The sequence below is a fragment of the Pan troglodytes genome, chromosome 2 (genome assembly GCF_028858775.2).
Source record: "Pan troglodytes isolate AG18354 chromosome 2, NHGRI_mPanTro3-v2.0_pri, whole genome shotgun sequence".
NCBI classification, from domain to species: domain Eukaryota; kingdom Metazoa; phylum Chordata; class Mammalia; order Primates; family Hominidae; genus Pan; species Pan troglodytes.
Genome location: NC_086015.1, coordinates 164,467,319 through 164,474,966, shown reverse-complemented (window position 1 = coordinate 164,474,966; position 7,648 = coordinate 164,467,319).

The window sequence follows — 7,648 nt, the reverse complement described above, 5'->3', positions numbered from 1 at the left end:
TAATTATAGATTCTCAGGAAGTTGCAAAATAGTCATTGCAGTCTTTCCCCAGCATCCCCCTAGTGGTGACAGCTGATATACAATATCAAAACATGAAATTGACTTTGGTATAATTCTGTTAACTAGACCATAGACTTTAATTTCACCAGTTTTTACATGTGCTCACTTATTTGTGTGTGTGTGTGTGTGTGTGTGTTTAGTTCTGTGCAATTTTATCCCATGTATATATTTATATGGCCACCACAATCAGGACTCAGAACTGTTCCATCACCACAAAGAAATCCCCCATATTCTCCTTTTATCTTCACACCCACTCCCCATGCCTGTCACTGTAGTTTTGTCATTTTGAAAATGTTATAGAAATGGAATTATACAGTATGTAAGTAACCTTTTGCAATTGGCTTTTTTCACTCAGCATAATGCCCTTGAGATTCATCCAGATTGTTGCATGTATCAACAGTTCATTTCCATAGATGTACTAGAGTTTGGCTGTTTCCAGTTTGAGACTATCGCAAAGCTGCTAGAAACTTTTGTTTACAGATGTTTGTGTGAACCTAAGTTTTCATCTTTCTGGGATAAATGCTCAAGAGTGCAATTGCTGGGTCATTATGGTAAGTACATGTTTTGATTTACAAGAAACTGCCAAATATCTTTCCACAGTAGCTGTGCCACTAGACATTCTTAATAATGTATGAGAAATCTAGTTTCTCTGCATTCTCTCCAGCATTTGGTAGGATCACTATTTTGCCTCATCTGACAGGTGAATAGTGATATCTTGTTGTGGTTTGAATTTGCCTTCTCCTAACAGCTAATAATGTTGAACATCTTTTTATGAGCTTATTTGTCATCTGTTTCTCTTCTTGGGTGAAATAGCTGTTCTAGTCTTTTGTGCATTTTCCAGTTGGACTGTTTGGTTTTTCCCTGTCGAGTTTGAAAGTTCTTTGTACAGTCTAGATATAAGATCTTTGTCAAATTTGTGATTTGTAAATGTTTTCTATGTAACTTGTCTTTTCTTACTCTTAACAGATTATTTTGCTGCACAAACATTTTAAATTTTTTACAGACCCATTTACTAACTTTGCCTTTTTATGGATGGTGTGTTTGATGTCATATCTAAGAACTGTTCACCTAGCCCTAGGTCTAGAAGATTTTTCCCTATGTTTTCTTTTAGGAGTTTGTATAGTTTTACATGTTAGTTTAAATTCATGATCCATTTTGGATTAATATTGAGGTATCATGGTTAGGTCATGTTTTTTTTTTTTTTGTCTATAGATGCCCAATTGCTCTAGCACCATTAGTTGAGAATACTACACTTTCTCCATTGCTTCACTTCTTTGTCAAAAAAAATCAGTTGGGCAGTAGATACTGGCAAGAATTGAAAACAGGTACTCAAATAAGTGCATGTACACATATGTTCATAGCAGCACTATTCACAATACCCAAAAAGTAGAAACAGCATGTATGTCCATCAACAGGTGAATGCAAAAACAAATTGTGGTATACACATACAATGCAATATTTTCAACCATAAAAAGGAATGAAGTACTAATACAGGCTACAAGGTAAATGAACCTCAAAATCATTATGTTAAGAGAAAGAAGCCAGACACAAAAGGTGACATATTATGTAATTCTATTTGTCTGAAATGTCCAGAATAGGTAAATTCATAGAGATGGAATGATGATTGGTGGTTACCAGGGCCGGGAGAGAAGAAGGAATAGGGAGCAACTGCTTAACAATTATAGGATTTCCTTTGGGGCAGTAAATGTGTTTGGAAATAGAGATGGCAGTTGTACAACATTGTGAATGTACTAAATGCCACTGAATTATTCCATTCAGTGGAATAAAGAAAGGGGGTTTAATTGACTCACAGTTCTGCAAGGCTGGGGAGGCCACAGGAAACTTACAATCACAGCAGAAGGCACCTCTTCACAGGGCAGCAAGAGAGAAAAATGAGTGCCCATTAAAGGGGAAAGCCACTTATAAAGACATCAGATCTTGTGAGAATTCACTCACTACCACGAGAACATCATGGGGGAAACTGCCCCATGATTCAATTACCTCCACCAGGCCCTGCCCTTGACATGTGGAGATTATTACAATTCAAGGTGATATTTGGGTGGAGACACAGAGGCAAACCAATATCCAGAATAGGTAAATTCATAAAGATAGAATGATGATTGATGATTACCAGGGCCAGGTAAGGAGGAGGAATAGGGAGCAACTGCTTAACAGATACAGGATTTCCTTTAGGGAAATAAAAGTGTTTGGAAATAGAGATGGCAGTTGTACAACATTGTGAATGCTCTAAATGCCACTGAATTATTCACTTTAAAATAGTTAATTTTATGTTATGTGAGTTGCACTCAATCAAAAAAAAAGGTTGAATGTAAAAAAATAGTTGCATGTACAAATATATGCAACCATTCAACTACACACCCTTTATCTTGGTAGGTATATAGTTAACACTGTGCTTTTCACACATAGGGCCAACATCCAACCAAAGGTGAGCTGAATAAATGGATACCTACTCTTCACCAGGTCTTTTCTCTCACTGTGCTGGAGTTTTCCCCCATAGGCACATATCTCCCTGCCCTAACATACATTCTCAGGCCCCCTAATATTTCTCTCTCTATTATACTCAAGTAGAGGTCGACCTTGCTGACACATATTTGGCATAAGGTCTCAAGAAACTAGACATTTGATGAAAGTCAATTTATATTACCACTTTTGTTTTCTGCTTACCCACCTTACTGGTTAAAAAAATCTTCTGGCGGGGCGCAGTGGCTCACGCCTGTAGTCCCAGCACTTTGGGAGGCCAAGATGGGCAGATCACAAAATCAAGAGATGGAGATCATCCTAGCCAACATGGTGGAACCCCTTCTCTACTAAAAATACAAAAATTAGCTGGGCATGGTGGCAGGTGTCTGTAGTCCCAGCTACTCTGGAAGCTGAGACAGGAGAATGGCATGAACCTGGGAGGCGGAGGTTGCAGTGAGCCGAGACTATGCTACTGCACCGCAGCCTGGCAACGGAGGGCTCTCAAGAAAAAAAAAATATTCTAAGTATTAAATGTAATATTTGCATGTATTATTTTAAATCATATGCATAATTTAAGAAAGGAGGAGTTTTATCTTTCTGTTACTCTAGAATTATCTAGCGTATGAATTACTAGCTTTTCAAGATATTTCAATTTCACAGCTTCACTTCATTTTTTACATTAGAGAGAAAGCCTCTGTCAAGCTTTTCAAAGACACCCACAAACTGTCACCAAGAGCTTGTACAGGGGTTAGGCTGTCTCCACCTGATCATAGGACATTTCAGTCCCCATTTATGGAAGGCTGGGCCTAGGAGTGGGTTTCTTCGCCAGCCAGGCTAAAGGTTAATTGGGAAGTAAAGTCCCATCTCATGCCTGTGCCTAACCAACTGAAGAGCTCATTCGTTGTGTCAAACCTACAATTTACTGACTTTGTGGATCTGATATGAAGATTGATTTTTGCTACCTTGTCCTTCCTTTCAAATGCTAACAGTGGGATAATAAAGAAAATCTGCTCATGTCGAATCCCTGCTTAGATTTCTCCATTGAGCTCAGAATAAAGTCCAATGGGCCTGCATGTCATATGAACCCCTTGGCTTTCCGGCTTCCTCTGGACACTTCTCCTCCAACCCTGAGTCCCAGCCTGCCACCATATCAAAATGTTTCCACTTCTAAGATTTTGCCTGTCCTTGCTTGGCCCGGCCCCTTTGCAAGTGCTGTCATTCTTCAAGCTTAGCTCAGGATAATCCTGCCTTTAAAGTTCTCCTGACCCTTCACAGCTGGGTTAGGAGTCCCTATAGCGGTGTTCCCCCTTCCATGGCAGATCTTACCTGTGCTGCAATTTTCTGTTGACTCGTTTTTCTCTCTCGTGAAATTAAAGACAAAGCTTATGCCAGGCATATAGTAGGTGCTCAACAAATGTTTTTAAATTAATATATTAATTATTTATTTAATAAAAGATATTTATTGGACTCCTATTTTATGTCATTGTTCTCAATGTGAAGGTGTGGCATTTTACAAGGCAAAGCCCCTGCCCTCTTGGAGCTTATATTAGAATGAAATAAGGAGAAAGACAAATAAGAATACATATATATATATGATGTATAAATACATCATTTATATATATACATATATAATCAAGTTTTGGGTGGTGATAAGGGGTATGAAGAAAAGCAAAGCACGGTGAATGAATAAATGGATGGATGAAGAACTCAGAGCTAGAAATCAGGCAGTTCAGACTACACTGCCCTAGAAGCCTTATCCCGGCTCAGCATCTCTACACTTTCAGTTCTCTCTGCCTGGACTGTTCATCATGCAGACATCTATGTCTTGTCTCACTCCCTCAACCTCCTTAGCTCCCTGATCAATTGCTGCTTCATTTCTGAATTCATACCTGACTAACTGCAATACCAATACCAATGTTCTGCTACAAATTCAAACTTGAAAGTACATGGATTTATTTTTTTAACTTGCTTATATCCTACAGATATTTACTGAATGCCTGCTAAGTGCCCACACTGCTCTAGGGCTGAGATACAGTAGGGCACAGAATAAATATTCCTGTCTTTATGGATCTTACATGCTATTGTTAGCAAGTAAATATATAATATGTCATATGGTGATAGGTGCTTTGAGAAAAAATAAAGCAAGAAAAAAAGTGAAGAAATTCTTAGGTAAGTGTGGAGAGATGGGGATTATTAGTATTGTAACTAATTAAGAAAGAACTCACAAATAAAGCAACATTTGAGCAGAGAACTAAGGACGTAAGGGAGTGAGACAAGTATGTATACATCTGCATGCTGAACAGTCCAGGCAGAGAGAACTACCACTGTAAAGACCCTGATGCAGGGCAAGGCTTCTGAACCTGAAACTCGCTCTTAATATGCAGTAGAAGCACAGCTTACAGTGGAGTGCACGCTACACTGAGAACCAAACAAACCCAGGTGCAAGACTTGGGGACCCCACTTATTGGTTGTATGGCTTTAACCAAGTTTTTAACCACCTTGAATTTCCAATTATTTATTTGTACAATTAATGCCTAGCTGAAAGCATGGTCATGATACTCCAGTGGGATGATGTACTCTATAAACTGTGTCTATAAACTGTAAGATTGTAAATGTCACATAACTACCTTTTCATATTCCTTATCTTATAAGATTGACAGTAATATTAACTAGATCATTTAAAACCAATGATGAAGAGCAATTGTTATCTCTAAATGCACTGTGGAATTAATGGAATTATAGAATTTTTAGCTTCTTGGGGCATGTTTGCATTATGTACCTACTTATTTATATAATGTGACTTATTGAACATTTGTTCAATCTCAGCATTTCCTTTTTTTTTTTTTTTTTTTTTTGAGACAGAGTTTCACTCTTGTTGCCCAGGCTGGAGTGCAACGGCGTGATCTCGGCTCACAGCAACCTCCGCCTCCCGTGTTCAAGCAATTCTCTTGCCTCAGCCTCCCAAGTAGCTGGGATTACTGGCACACGCCACCATGCCCAGCTAATTTTTTGTATTTTTAGTAGAGACAGGGTTTCACCATGTTGGCCAGGCTAGTGTTGAACTCCTGACCTCAGGTTATTCACTCTCCTAGGCCTCCCAAAGTGCTGGGATTACAGGCGTGAGCTACCACACCTGGCCCAATCTCAGCATTTCTTGAAAGAGCTATCATTTTTGATCACTAACAGTATTAAGATTTCCTACATCTTTCAGGTTATTTTATAAGATTGATATTTAGTTTCATTGTTTGTGTACATATGTCCTTTGTCAAATTGGCTTTGATTCCTGATTCTAGACATTGACCAGATTATTCTTATTACAATTTTATGATTTAAAATTGAATCCAGCTATTCCCTAAGTGCTATGTGAAAAAGAGTCCCTATCATTTTTTATTTAGATAAGCATAATACACTGGAGGTTTAAGTTCAAGAAGACTGAGTATCTAAGCCTCCTAGATGTCTGTTTTTTGTTGATGACTGGAACAATGGAAAGGGTCTGATCTGGTAGGGCAGTTAACCAAAAGGCAATTTAAGTTTTCATTATGATCCCTCATTGGAGTTCTATTATACACATTATACATGCATATATATTACAGTGTAGTTATACGCAAAGCCACGTTTATGTATGTTATGAGTGATATTGAAACCGGCCCAATTGTCCCCACAGAACTTATGTTTATGGTTTCTTTTGAATAAACATAAAAATTGACTCTCTGGTCTTAAAACTTCAGAAAGTTACATTTGTCTTATCTGAGTTCCTTTCACAAGAAACCAACCATAAGTCCTCCCAGATGGTATCAAGGAACTGACACTTACCAGATCAACACAGCCAAACAATGAGAAGCCAGTCCCTTCACTCATCATGATTGCCTAACTGACCACCTGCTGCCTCTTGACCAACTCCTCTTCTTTATGCCTCCTGAGTTCATGTTTTCCTGCATGTAGTTACATTTCTTCCATGTTATATAAACCCCTGATTTTAGTTGGTCAAGGAGATGGATTTGAGATTGATCTCCCATCACCTCGGCTGCAGCACCTGATTAAGCCTTCTTCCCTGGCAATACTCACGGTCTCAATGACTGGCTTTCTGTGCAGTGAGCAGTAGGACCTAGAACAAACCTCTGGCATTTCAGTAACAATACAAGGGATTTTTTTATTTTTTGAGACAGAGTTTCCCTCTTGTTGCCCAGGCTGGAGTGCAGTGGTGTGATCTCAGCTCACCACAACCTCCACCAACAGGGTTCAAGTGATTCTCCTGCCTCTGCCTCCTGAATGGCTGGGATTACAGACATGTACCACCATACCTGGTTAATTTTGTATTTTTAGTAGAGATGGGGTTTCTCCATGTTGGTCAGGCTGGTCTCAAACTCCTGACCTCAGGTGGCCTCCCAAAGTGCCAGGATTACAGGTGTGAGCCACCGCACCCGGCCAATACAAAGAATTTTTAAGTGTAATTCTGTACTATACAAGTCCTTCAGAAACCAATATAGGAATGCATACAAAGCTAATTCACAGATAAGGCAGCATGTGATGAGTATCAAATGACTGATGAAGACAGAGTACAATGTAGGGTTGAGAGATTTCAGGGGTGAGGTAATTTACTAAGTCAGACAATCAGGAAAGTTTACATATGAATTAGGACTTGAATTAAGGATCTATGATGCAGAGATAAGAGGAAGAAGACATTTCCAGAAATAAAATAAAAAGGCAAAGTCCTAGAGAGGGTGCCCACAGAGGATGTTTAGGAGACACTAAATGAAACAATGTAGCTGGAACCAAGAGCTGATCTAAAGTAGAGGCTTCATAGAGGACTACATTTAGAATGAAGGGTGGGAAGAACAGTTGGTTATGAGAGAATGTGGAAGGGCTGGAATGAATTGCTCCCTGATACTGACATATACTGTTGGTGGGAGTAGTAAATAATTAAAACTTTCTAAGAGGCAGTTCAGCAACATTTCTCAAACTGCATATACTCTTTGAATTAGTTATTACACTTCTAGAAATTTATTCTAAGGATATAAAGACAGAACATCTCAAAGATGTGTGTAGAAGGATGTTTACTATAGCATTACTTACAACAGGAAAATAAAACTAACTGTCCCATATACCA